At 35.1% G+C, this 14,062-nt stretch overlaps 1 long non-coding RNA gene across 1 annotated transcript in view; it reads right to left on the reverse strand.

Moving 5' to 3' along the window:
• Window positions 1-8,290: 8,290 nt before the first annotated feature.
• Window positions 8,291-14,062, reverse strand: part of LOC122790354 — a 500,167-nt gene continuing 494,395 nt past the window's right edge. Inside the window, exon 5 of the long non-coding RNA XR_006363001.1 lies at window positions 8,291-9,036. This is a non-coding gene — a long non-coding RNA (uncharacterized LOC122790354). The remainder of the gene's footprint in view (window positions 9,037-14,062) is intronic.

Below are 14,062 nucleotides of genomic sequence, written 5' to 3' on the forward strand. Positions count from 1 at the left end.
TATACATTTATACACACACACACACACACACACACACGTCGCGTACACATTTCTTTCATATATATATATATATATATATATATATATATATATACATACATACACACACACACACACTGCATATATACATTCACACATTATAGAGCTAATTACACAACAAATTATTAAATTATTTTAAGTTGCCATTTTAAAATTCCCTCAGTTTTTTTACCAAAGCCATGTTTAACTTAAATAACATGTGTAAGTTATCCCCAGCCGTCCCTTCAGGAAAGTTGGTGATATCCATAAATAATGAATTCTTAAGCTAATCGTGAATGGTATGCCTTCATTACAATGTGAGTAATTTCTCTTATAGATATTTATGCGATGGTCATTACATTCTTTGATACCATACCTCATCAGAGGTTAATAGAAAAATTATGAGGAATGACTCCAGTTGTGGTTTGTGTTAACTATCTTGTTGAAAGAAGAGGGTAAATGACAGAGAACACATGGAAGAAAAAACATTTGTAAGTCTTGGAATGAAGGGCAATTCAGGTGTAGGTGCCAATTCACATTTCATATTGTTGTCTAATAATATTAAATGAAGATACCAAAAGTGACTTTTTGATGGTGACGGTTAAAACGGGCACATTAATCATTCTTTAGGAGACAGCTACAGCAGGAAGATGACACATTTCTAGTAATAAATGTGGCAGATAAGCTTTATTACCAAAAGTCCAGTGTTGTGCATGCTCGAGTTCAGAATACTCTGAATATGTGTAATTTTCATTTTCTTTTTAATTGGTGGTCAGATTAAATAATATGGAGGAGGAAAGGAGTTCGAAGTTAATAGTATATTAAATGCATTATGCTGCACACTGTAAATGGGTAGGAATAACAGTCGAGAAGATACAGGGCTATATTTTACTTAAAAAAAGAAACCGGCAAAGCAGTTAACAGTGACCACTAACATGGACTGTAATCCGAAAATAAACTTTGATTTAATGAAAAACAGTTGAAATCCAAAATTTACTGTTATGCCCTTTAAGCATTCTTTGCTGGGGGTTACTAACTTTGAAACTCTTGTAATTTTGAGAAGAGGTTATACACCAAGATACCAAATATTTAGACAGAACATATTCCCCCTAATTTGCACTTTTAGTCATGCTATTCCAAGGAACAGAATGACCGCCATCAAAATTTCAAATGGCAGCTACATATCTTGGGCGTTCAGCACACTTATCCATTTAAGGCAATTGTAAGTACAGACCTAGTGTTGGACGGTGCCTGCAGATCAGGTAGGTGCCTCAGAAGACCATAAGGACAGCAAGCACAGTAATCAGTATGGATGGATCACAGAACTTGGGCTACCACTGCGGATTACACAAAGTCATGAAGCATTGATTACTTCATAGCTGGCCTGATTTCCATTACTGGCCTTGGTGCTGAAATAGCCAGGAGTGGAGAGAGAGAGAGAAGCAAAGAAGCAGGATTCGCTCTTTTTTCATTAGATACAGTTGGGAGCATGAGTCCTTCAATACCCAGTGGAGAGCAAAGGCAGAACAAAGGCATTTTCTTTAATGGGGGGGGGGGTTATTTTGGTACCATTACTCAAGGAAACCGGCAATAAGCCCTTTCATCTCTGCATTACATATGCACTCCTTGGAACATTTTGAGCATGCACATGGAAACTGCACAGCAGGCATTTTAAACAAATTTCCTAATGACTGCATGGATGATGCCTTTTCCAAGATTGACTTTGTTTTGTGAGGGAAAGAATGGATGGACAGAATTATCTTAATTATGCAGATGATCAAAAGACATAGGGGAAAGATGTCAAAAAGTATGTATATAAAAAGGATGGCTAACAGAGAATTGTGGAAGGAGTGGAGAATAGATGTAGGTCAAGTGTATCAAGAGTTTGGCTAAGAGAATTTTGTTGAGTAACAGCTGCCCTAGATGCAGGAGAAATGCAATCCACAAAGTGGAAATAAAAGAGTCGGCAAAAGCACTAAAGAAATATATGTACTGGAGGTAAGAATTTACAGAGAAAAAGATGATAAGGAAGTTGCCTAGGACATGCAGAATAGGAGGAGGAGGGAGAGGAGAACATTACAAGTAATAATAGATAACATCTACCAAGCAAACATGAAGGATCAACAACAGCATATGCAGAGATAGGTGGGGGGGGGTAGACACATGAGGACAGGGGGAAGAGACAAATGTAAAACAAGGTCTGATGCTGCAAAGAAGCCAGGTGTTTAAAAGGGAATGGAAGAATCAGTACAATTACAGCATGCTAGCTATCTCTGTGGCAGGCAGAAATCTGTCTGCTGGCAAACTGTCATCTCTCCATTCCTCCCTGTTAATACTGGAGTTCCCCACGGATCAGTTCTGGGCCTCCTGCTGGTAATATATTCACTAATAAACTTCACTCTCTTACTAACCTCTCTACACTTCTATGGTACGCTGATGACTCCGCCCTCATTACCTCTTCCCACAACATCCCTGATCTACTAGCTCTCACTCAACAAACCTTTTCCTCTGTTGAAACCTGGCTGTCTGATAACCAGCTCACATTAAATCCCCCCCCCCCCAAAAAAAAACTTCTTTTCCTCCCTAAAATGCCTGCTCAGCACAAAGCCCCTTTCTCTATATCCTCTCTCAGCAACACCATTATTAAACCTATACCCCAACTAAACTACTTTATGATGAATTAAAATTTGATATTTATATTCAACAAAGTATAAAAAAACCCACCAAAAACTTGGACTTCTCTTTCATAACCAAAATTTCTGTCACTTTCCTTCAAACCCTCCCTCACTCATGCCCTATTCCTACCCTGCCTTCTTTACGCTTCTGCTGCCCTTACTCATGTTCAAACATCTCTTATCACTAAACTAGAGCAAACTTATAACAAAATTGCTTGATATGCCACCAACTTTCCTTACAAATCTTACCATTGTTTTGCCCTTAAGTCACTCCAATGGCCAGAATTCTCCAAACAGCTACTTATATCCCAGCTATATATTTTACACACTATCCTAGATGAACACTCATCCTGTCCCTCTATTTCCAATTTAGTCTCCTTCTATAACCCCCCCCTCGTCACCTCCGTACTGCCAATAAACACCTCCTTCAGTTATACAAACCCAACAAAAACATCGGTATGACTCTTTACAAATGCTCTATAGCCCATGCTTGGAACTCATTCCCTGTTAAATAAGAAGCATTTAGCATAAATACATGTTTAAGAAAGAACTTAAACATTTTCTCCTGAAGACTTGGTCATGCCCTTGTCAAACCCCCACTTGACCTAGCCTCCTCTCTTCTCATCTTGTCTGCTTTTCCCTATCAGCTCTCATTCCTCCTTGTATTTGTTCTAACAAACTGTATTCATACTGTACTCCTAGCAAACTGTATTCATACTGTACTCCTAGCAAACTGTATTCATACTGTACTCCTTACTGCAATATTCCCTAAACCTTTAAGTTATTTGGCCTATGCTGTATACTGTTGTTCTCAATGTTTGGACATTATACTTATTAACTGTTATTTATCTATGCATTGTACTGCTGTGCACCATTTTTGACTTGTACTATATTTCTGTGACCCTACTTTAATATTTTGTAAATATCATAACTGTTATTATTTTGGGAGCTTTTTTCCTTGGGTGTCCACTGAAAATGGGCCCCTGGCTCAGCTGGACTAACCCAGTTAACAAATGTCAATAAATAAATAATAAACAAACTATTGGGTAAGCTACCATCTCTACAAAGAAAGACTTGCAGCAAGTATTTAAATACATACTATCAGTATCTTTAAAATACACACTATGGATAAAAACAGAATGGCATCAGTTTGAAATTGTATAAATTATGATACAACAACAAAATGCTCATATAGACAGTATAGAAACATATTTAAATGTTGTTGGTTGAAAAACTGTGAGAGCAAAAAAAAAAAAAAACCTTGCTTAATTTCTGCAAAATCAAAATGACTGATTACTGAAAGTGATGGATAATATGGAAAACCCTGAGAGAAAAAATAATGTGAGAATATTTGATATGCATGAGAAAAGTAATTTAGATAGCATAATTCATTTCCTCACCAGTTGGCTTCTCTTGTTAAACCTTCATGAGGGTTTGTTTATGGTATAGCGAGTGCTTATAGATCTCTTAAAAAAATTCTGCCTAAGGAAGGACTCCATTACAAGTCTATAATTGTCTGCTCTTGAACTCCACCTCATAAAATTGATAATTCTGTCTTCAGATTTGACTGACTATTTTACAAAAAGTCCCTAACGATGTTATATTAAATGCCAAAACCATGAAGGATTCTCAACTGGAAACAGACTGATTAGCCTGCTTGGATTACTTTTGAATACTTAGTAATTCTGTATAATATTTGAAATTAAGTAACCAAGACCAACAGTGAATAGTAACATTGCAAGAAGAAAAAATACTGCTCTAAAGCCACAAAATGTATTTTAATAAATATTTAATTTCCAGTGCTACAGAAACATAATCAGTAGGGTTGCCACCTTCCATTGTGGCTAAAACCGGAGTAAAGCCACACCCCTCGCATCACCAGTAACCCTGCCCACCCCACCCTCTTCCGCCCATATTCTGCCCATTTTGTGACATCACAGTGACATCACTTGGTGGGAAATGCCCTCTTTTTCCATTCCCGCTGCCTGTTTTTGGCTGATTTACTATGCTTTTTTACAGAAAAGCATAGTAAATCAGTCGATTTACAAACTCTGATAGTCTGTTTCCTTTTTTGAAACAGAATTCCAGAGTTTTACAGTGTTTTCCGGACTACTGGAGAATCAGTTTGATTTCCAGATAGTCCAGAAAAAAAACGGAGGGGTGGCAACCCTAATCATCAGGCAAACAGATACACTACCTCACATCCTTTAAATACCATAAAAACATCACTTCCTTAAGGGGTGAACCTCACGTCCTTGAAAGGTGGGGCCCAAGTGCAAAGCCTGCTATACATCTTGTGCAACATCTCACTTTCTAAGAAAGGTGGCGCTAAAATGCAAGATATAAAGTTAACAAAACATTTTGTTACCTTCATAAAATTCTAGTGCATTTTGAATACTAAAAGCTAAAAAACATATGTACAAACATAGAAGTTAATGCCAATAATAAAATTGCTTTAGTTGCTTTGTATACAAAAAGTGCATGTCATTTTGTAATAAAAATCAAACAATACCTGCTTTCAACTTTAAAATAGGTTTGATTGATATGTACACATTAAGCACGGGGAGGGGGGGGGGTAGTGGCATTTAAGAGAACATGCCAGTACAGGTCCCTTTTCTTCACTAAGGTCTCCTAGTTAACCCCTCTTTCTAGTGCACCCACCTTTTCCAAAATAACAAATACAAATTTCTTATAACCAGGACTGGTGCAATGTTTACAAAGTGCATTACTTGTATTTTTCTCTTAATAGCATAAAGATGCTAATAAATTTTCATATGTAAGAGGCATCTGGTTCTGCCAATATAAAAAGCAGAACAAGTCACACAAAAACTGATATAAACAATCCCCTTGGTGTTACAGTCATATTTTCCTTTAACAGTAAGCAAGAATGGGTAACCTTGAACAAGGAAACTACTAACTTCCAGGATGTACCTGCATTGTTGGCAGGCCCCACATTTTTCATTCCTGGAAGTTAGTAGTTTCCTTGTTGAGGTTGCCCATTCTTGCTTACTGTTAAAGGTAAATATGACTGTAACACCAAGAGGGTTGTTTATATCAGTTTTTGTGCCACTTGTTCTGCTTTTTATATTGGTAAAACTAACGCCCCAAAACCAAAATATATATGTACCCTATGCTAAAGTCCAAATATACTCAGCAATATGAAAATCCAAAGTAAAAGCAATCGGACACTGCTGGAGTAAAAAGTACAACGTTCTTTATTCGTAAAACAGGTTAGCGCTTTCGGGATAAACCCTTCCTCAGACAAAGTACATAACAATGAAACACCATATTTAAAATACAACTAACCAATCATTTGCTTAGAAAAACCCACCTATTTTCCAAGGTGGGTTTAATTGGTAATACATCGTTTAATCCAGGTTCCATATGTGCCATTAAATCAACTATCCATTTGGATTCTGCTAGGGCTGTCTGATGTCTAATATCACCCCTTACGTATGAGAATTTATCAGCATCTTTATGCTATTAACAGCAAAAATACAATTAATGCACTTTGTAAATATTCCACCAGTCCTGGTAATAAGAAAATTGTATTTGTTATTTTTGAAAAGGTGGGTGCACTAGGTAGAGGGGTAACTGGGAGACCTTAGTGGAGAAAAGGGAACTGTATTTTGAAGTTCTCTTAAATGCCACGATCCCCCAGGGCTTAATAAGTATATATCGATCAAACCTATTTTAAAGTTGAAAGCAGTTCTTGTTTGATTTTTATTACAAAATGATATGCATTTTTTAGTATATAAACTAACTAATGAAATTTTATTAATGGAATTAACTTCTATGTTTGTACATATTTTTTTTAGCTTTTAGTATTAAAAATGCACTAGGATTTTATGGCTGTAACAAAATGTTTTGCCACCTTTATTAGAAAGTGAGATGTTGCACAAGATGTTGTATAATGTGTCTTGCACTTGGGTCCCACCCCCTCAAGGAAGTGAGGTTAATCCCTTAAGGAAGTGATGTTTTTATGGTATTTAGAGGATGTGAGATAGTGTATCTGTTTGTCTGATGATGTTTTTGTAGCACTGAAAATGAAAGTGCTTACATTTGTTTATTAAAATACCATTTTGTAGCTTTGGAGCAGCATTTTCTTCTTCTTGCAGTATTTGAAATTATATATTTTTATTATTTTTTGACTTAGGATGAGTTTAGGTTCTCCATTTCTACTACCATTATCTGATCTGATTAATATACAGTGATTAATTAGATATATGTGGATTACAAATCTTCCACACAGAGAAGTTTCTTACACCGTTTTGTTTTTGCCCCCCTATACTTGTTTAGTGTGTTGTTTGAGAATTCAGGGAGACCACAGAGATTACTTGTAATATGTTTTATATAGGGTTATCCTTATGTTGACACTCTGATTGGTCTCTCAAGAGTGGAAAAGGGAATATAGAAATACTGAAAAAGAGATAAAACACAGAAGGAACACATCAAGATGGCTGTGTTAGAGGAGGTAGGAGAGGAGTGATACTATATTTTTGTGGGCAACAGACCCTGCCCAATTTTTTATATATTTATTTTTTATGTTAGAGGGCAGTTTGGAGAGGAAGGAGGATAAAGGATGTAGGAGAGAGGACTAGGGAGGGACAGAGATGAAGAGGACTGTGTAACAGGAGGAAACCCGGTCCTCCAGACCTCAAATGTTCCCACTGCCTGATGGCATTACAACAGTTGACTCTTATGTTGAGGGGATGAAGGCCTGTGGTAGTGCTTGCTTGCCACAGACAGGATCATTCAGGCTTTAACCTGGCAGAATATGTCTCTCCAGGACCTGCTCCACCATGTCCTCAATGGAGTCCCAAAGTATGTGGTCAGTGTGGCTTGCCAGGGTGGACAGTACCACTGCCCAGACCCTGTGAAGATATTCCAGGATGGGCAGAGGGTGAATGCTCCCTAACTTGAGAGGAGCTTAGTTGGTTTATTCTTAGGGATTATTAACAGTGATTTTTTTTTTATTAAATATTCAGAAAAACATATTATGGGAAATGATACTGTAAATCTGTGAACAATCAGTATAATGATATTAAGTGGTGGTGAATTTTACATTTGCAGTCTACTGATACTAAAGAAATAAGCTGATGTAACATAAGAAATGGCGATACATTTAACATTTCTGGTTGAGATGGATTATGCTAAAGGTATTTACTGAAAACAAATTACTTCTTTTATTATTTTTGTGCATGAATTTCTTTTGTATTTATACTTCAAGAAATAAATAAAACAAAGGAAAAACACATTTATTCTTTTGGAATGAAACCTTTTGCAGAAACATGTTTGCATACGCAGTTATCTCTTAAGGTGTCCTTCCTCCCCCATTAATGTTTGTCCACAATTCATGTCGTGAAGTAGAGATGGGTCAAAAGCATCTCTCTCAACTGATCAGAATTTCACAGATGTCCAGATTTTTGCCTTATTCCCCAAAATGTGTGGTTTTCTGGAAAATAATTGTATATTGCAGTCACTAAACAATGAGAAGACTTCTGAGTTTCAGACTTCATACTATTCAAAAAGTATGTGCCAATATAAAACTTGTTACTCTAGCAACTTTCTAAGTTTAAAAGTCCAATATTTAAAATGTGCCCCTAATCTTGGTCCTTTACCATTACTTTTACACTGTTATTTTTATCCTTGCAAAGAATTCCTGAGGAGAGTTGTTGAGCAGCAAAAACCTCTCTCAACTATCCAGAACTTCTCATGTGTCCAGACTTTTATTTTTTTTTTTCTGATCCTTATAAAATATGCAGTTTTCTGGCAAATACTTGTGAATCGTAATCATTAAGTAGTGAGAGACATTTCAGTTTCAGACTTCATATCCTTGAGAAAATATGTGCCAATGCAACATTTGTTGTTCTAGCAGCTTTCTAAGTTTAAAAGAGTAATGTATTAAATGTATCCCTAATTTTAGTCCTTTACACCCCCTCCCTGTTACTTTAGCTTTGTCCAGGTTTATTCACCAAAGAAGGTGAGAGGGAACTAAAAATCTCTCGTTTATTTTTTTTTGGGGGGGGTCTGATCTCTTACTACTGCAGCTAGCTGGCCATCAGTAATCATAGTAGGACTTGAACTGAGAGCTACAGTGACAAGAAGGGTCATTTCACCAGTAGACCACTGCATGACCATGCTGTTGCATGCAGTAGCTGGGCCATATTGAGGGATACCCCAGACTCATTCAGGCATATGAAATGGCTTTTCAACATGCCAGAGACATTCTTGATCTTAATATGAATCCGGAACAGAGTTCTATTAAATTATCTTCTGCAGCTCCACTTGGATTTTTCACTGGTGTCATGAATCATGCTTCTAGTGGATAATCCAGCATTACCTGAAAAACACAATGAAAAAGTGAGGGAGTCAAAAATAAAGGATATGTGGTTTAGTATTAAGCAGTACATTTTTCTATGAATAACTGATTAAAGGGTAAAAAAAAAAAAAAAACACTTACCAACAAGATAAGCATTGCATATCCTACCACGTAGGAAAATGTTATAGAGTCAGCTAGTGTGACATGTTTGTGAATCATCTGCACTGCCAGGATGCTGTGGCAGAGATGTTGGTGACGCATCCCCATGTATTACACATTACCTGGCTTTCAATGGAATGGTAGAACTTTTTACTGTGATACCACTCCTCCAGCAAATCAGATGGGCCCTAAATGCAACATGGGTGCAATCTGTTGCACTAAGCACTTCAGTGAAATCTGCCACCCCATTAAAGGCATGCATATTCTGGACTCACTCCTGAGGTGATACTGGGAGACAGATGTTCTGTTCCACATGTGACAAGAGTAGAACAAGGAACTGCTGAAATATCTTCAAGGCAGAAGCCTGAGAAGTACCCAGTGTGTCACCAGTCTGTCTCTGGAATGCAACTATGGTAAATATAGTGAGTGCTATGCATACCTTAATACCCATATTGATAGGAAGGCCACACATCCCCCCATTACTTATGTGGGGATCATACATTCCAACTAATGCCCTGTTCACTGTGAATGTATTAAGGATTTCCTGATTATTAAAATTACAATTTGTAATTGTCTGTCTATAACGCTGCCTTCTTGGCTGGAGAGCACCACTAAACGTGTGATTTTGGCTTAGCCAAGACAAACAGCTCACACTGGAAGATAATTCTAGCAGCAAAAGAAAGCATCTTGGTTGATTGCAATGTAGGTAGAAATTGCACGATTGTGCCTTTTATAACAAATCTGCTCATGGGGTGAAAAACAATCAAAATCCAACTAAGAATTGCAAACACGTGGGAGAAGGACTTACTAGCATACAATATTATACATCATCTCTCATTACCAACTCATTAGTAATTCATTTGCATAAGGTCATTTGAGGCTATTGCTCATTTATGTAAATGGCACCTGTTAAATGTGTCTTTATTGTGCTTATGTGCAAAATGCGACAGTTGCCTTTCCATGTTCACGTAACAACTATGAATAGTACCCCAAATTTTTTTCTTATATGCATATGTAACTAATGCTTGTTCTTAAATACTGACCCATATGTAGCATTATGTTTATACACAGTTATTCATTTCTTTTTTCCTCTCCATCTTTTAGAAATATTTTTTCTTTGACAGACAGGAGACAGGAAACATGAAGGCCTAATCTGCATTTTAATTTTTCTTCTGTTTGTTTTTGCTGACAACCTGAGATGTGAGAAATGTTATAACTAGGATACTTTGACAGAATAAAAGTATAATGGCTTTCTGTGGGTTTTAAACTCAACAACTTTTGTATATTAGAACCAGTTTACTTGTTTAGATGCTGACATTTAATAAATGTTTTGAAGTAAATTATTTTATTAAACTGAAAAAAGAATTTCCAAGACAAGGAAGAGGCTTCTCAGCTGCAGCAAATGTCCATAAAATCCCAAAAAACAGAACTGAAAGAGGCAGCCAAAACACGACAATAAGAAGCCGACTATTTATTAGAAATAAATTGAAAAAATAGTCAAACAAGGCCAAAGACTTAAAATTCAGTAAGCGCTTTCACATTCAAAGGGAATGCTTCATCAGACTGTTAACTGTTAACTTAATTGGTACCATTTAAAAGCTGTAACATTTCATTGTCAAGCCAATCACTATTCGGCTCATGAATATTGAATGAAAATAATATAGTTCATCAAAAACCTTGTGGATAATTCATTAAAAACATTTTTAAAGCATTTTAACAAATATAATATAATCTCACATTTATAAAAGTGTATAAATAATATATATATATATATATATATATATATATATATATATATGAAATATATAAATGTATATCTACAAAAAATATATAAAAATCTGATGATCATATGTATTGATGAATATAAAAACATATGTATTAGGAACTATATATATACATAAAAAACTTGTTGGATATCTTTGTCATGACTTATAACATCTTTTTATGGATAGCGTCATAGAAATATGGCATGTAACTATTCATTTATCCTTACGTATGAAGTATAAACTATTGTGTATAGAACTATATATCTATCCATCAACACTGCATACTTTGTGTATATACAACCATGCCTGATAAGAACTGTGCTTATATATATATATATATGAACATACAATACTAATAACTTTTATCAAAAATGTGAAGAAATTTTTATATGAACTAATAAGAAATAAATACATGAAATAATATATATAGAACACATGTATGAATGCCTATATAATGTTTATGTGTTTTCTAATGTTTAAGATCCTTAGCTGCTAAAAGGGGTCTCATGGATACCTTATCATTGAGTCCTAGCCCTCTATCTGCCTGTAATCTTAATATCCATCTCATTTCTCTCTGCTCTGTATAATTCTTATAATTCCCTGGCCTAGCATTCCTATATATCATTTCTAATACCATAAATTTAAAACTGTGTAATGTGCTTTTGTTTATGATATGTTTTGCTAACTCATCATTTTCGTCCTCCCTATTAATTGCATAAATATGCTCTTTCACTCATTCCCTTAAGGTTCTATTTGTCATTCCTACATAGAAAGAGTTGCATTTACCAGAAATAGCAAGGTAAATCAAATCACGTGTTCTGCACTCAGCATAACTATTAAACTCATATTCCTTTCCTGTCTCTGGATGTACAAACTTGTGGCCATTTAACATGAAGGGACATTGATTGCAGCTCCTGTAAGCAAAAGTTCCTTTTCTGGTAGATCTTAGTGTTTGTTTTTCGTTCTTTTCATAACACAACATGCGTTTCAATGATTTCATGTTTTTGTAGGTAAATCTGGGATGATCTCCTACCATAGCACCCAATTTTTCATTTACTGTTAATATATTCCAATTATTAATAAAATTTTCTTTGATCTTCTTGTTATTGTTTGTAAATGAAATTCCTGCTTTATTCATATATGTCATGTTCCTGTCTTTTGTTTGTGTGTTCACTTCTTTGTGTTGAGATTATATATAAGGTTTCCCCTTAGAAGCTCTCTTAACAATGTCTTCGTGAAATAGCAATTCAGTTTCTTCTTCTCTATATCCCCTTTCTTTGAATTCCCCATGCATCATTTCAACAGTTTCATAGAATATAGACTCCTTACTTGTTAATCTAGATATTCTCAACACTTGCCCTTTAACTATAATATTATAAATATGTGGAGAGTGCATGCTGGTATGATGTAATATGGCATTTTTTCTACATTCCTTTCTGTGCAGATGTGTCTGTATAGTATTATTTTCATTAATAATGAGAACATCTAAAAACTCTATATTTGATGCTGACCATTTACCTGTCAAAAATAGAAAATTGGTGGTTCCATTTATGTAATCAATGAAATCACAAAGTTTGGTTTCTTCTCCTCTCCATAACAAAAAAATATTGTCTACAAAACATTTGTATAATAAAATGTTTTCTTCATATTCACTTCTTAATATGTATGTATGTTGCCAATACGCCATCACAATGTTTGCATAGGAGTTAGCGCATGGGGTACCCATGGCTACTCCCCTTTTTGGTAAAAAATAGTTTTCTTCATATACAGAAGCATTATTATTGAGGACGATGTCCATTAACATAGCACATTTGATTATTAAGTCTCTAGGTATATCATGCCGAATTAAAAACAATCTCATATATTCATTTCCTATGTCATTTGGAATGGATGTGAAAAGAGAATTTACATCCAGAGTTACCATATAACTTATTTCTTTGTTTTTCTCCACTGCTGTATATTCAAAAAAGGCTTCTAATAAAGTGTTCAGTATCTTTAACTATTGTTGTTGTTGTTTTTTCCACTACCTTTTTTAGTTGATTTTCTAAATATATAGATATGGCTTCAGTAAGCTACCCCTTGCTGGATACTATGGGTCTAAGTGGTGGATTTGTAAGATTCTTATGGACTTTGGGCAGGCCTCTAAAAGTAGGTACTAATGGTTGTTCTACTAAGAAATATTTATATAAATCAAAATCATTTACATTACATAGAAACATGTCATATAGTTCATCTTGGACATTGTTCACTATTTTGTTTAATTTGATTAAATCTGTATCACAGTATGCTGCTTTATCAGCTAATAGATCTAACATCTCCTTATACATAGAAGTATCCAAAATAACTATGGCTCCACCTTTGTCTGCAACCCTTATCACAATATTATGATTTGCATGTAATTGCTGAAGTGCATTTTCTTCTTCTTTGTCAAGATTATAAAAGTCATTTTTTTGTGTGTTTGCTATTATATAACGTATTTAGGTCTTTCACCATTGCTTTTTCAAAAGCTTCTACTAAAGGATATGCTGATGGTATAAATGTCGAAGGTTTTTTAAAAAACTTCATAGTTTCACTATTACTATTATCAAACATCATTCTCAAATTCAAATTTTTAGTGAACATTTTCAAATCTATAACATGGTCAATGTAATCAACATTTTTAGCTGGTATCAAGGTTCAGTTTTTGCCATTTGCTTAAGAGGTCAGGATATTTATCGCCAAAACTGGGCATTTTTAAGATGCGTAAACCCCTGGGAACAATTTTGAAGCTTATGCAAGCTTCCATGGGCTTGCGTTGCCATTGAGTTTGCTTTAATTTTTCTAATGTTTGTTCAAATCTTCTTGTAAGCTGTAACACATTTATACTAATGGCAACATGATTCTTTTCTTTAGTTAAGTCAGTCTTAGAAAATTTCAGAAGCGCCAATTTTCTATCTTTGACAGGTAAATGGTCAGCTTCAAATATAGAGTTTTTAGATGTTCTCATTATTAATGAAAACAATACTATACAGACACAGCTATACAGAAAGGATTGTAGAAAACATTCCATATTACATCGTACCAGCATACACCCTCCACATATTTATAATAATATAGTTAAAGGGCAAGTGTTGAGAATATCT

Source organism: Protopterus annectens, chromosome 16.part0 (genome assembly GCF_019279795.1).
Source record: "Protopterus annectens isolate FY-2018-M chromosome 16.part0, PAN1.0, whole genome shotgun sequence".
Taxonomy (NCBI): Eukaryota; Metazoa; Chordata; order Ceratodontiformes; family Protopteridae; genus Protopterus; species Protopterus annectens.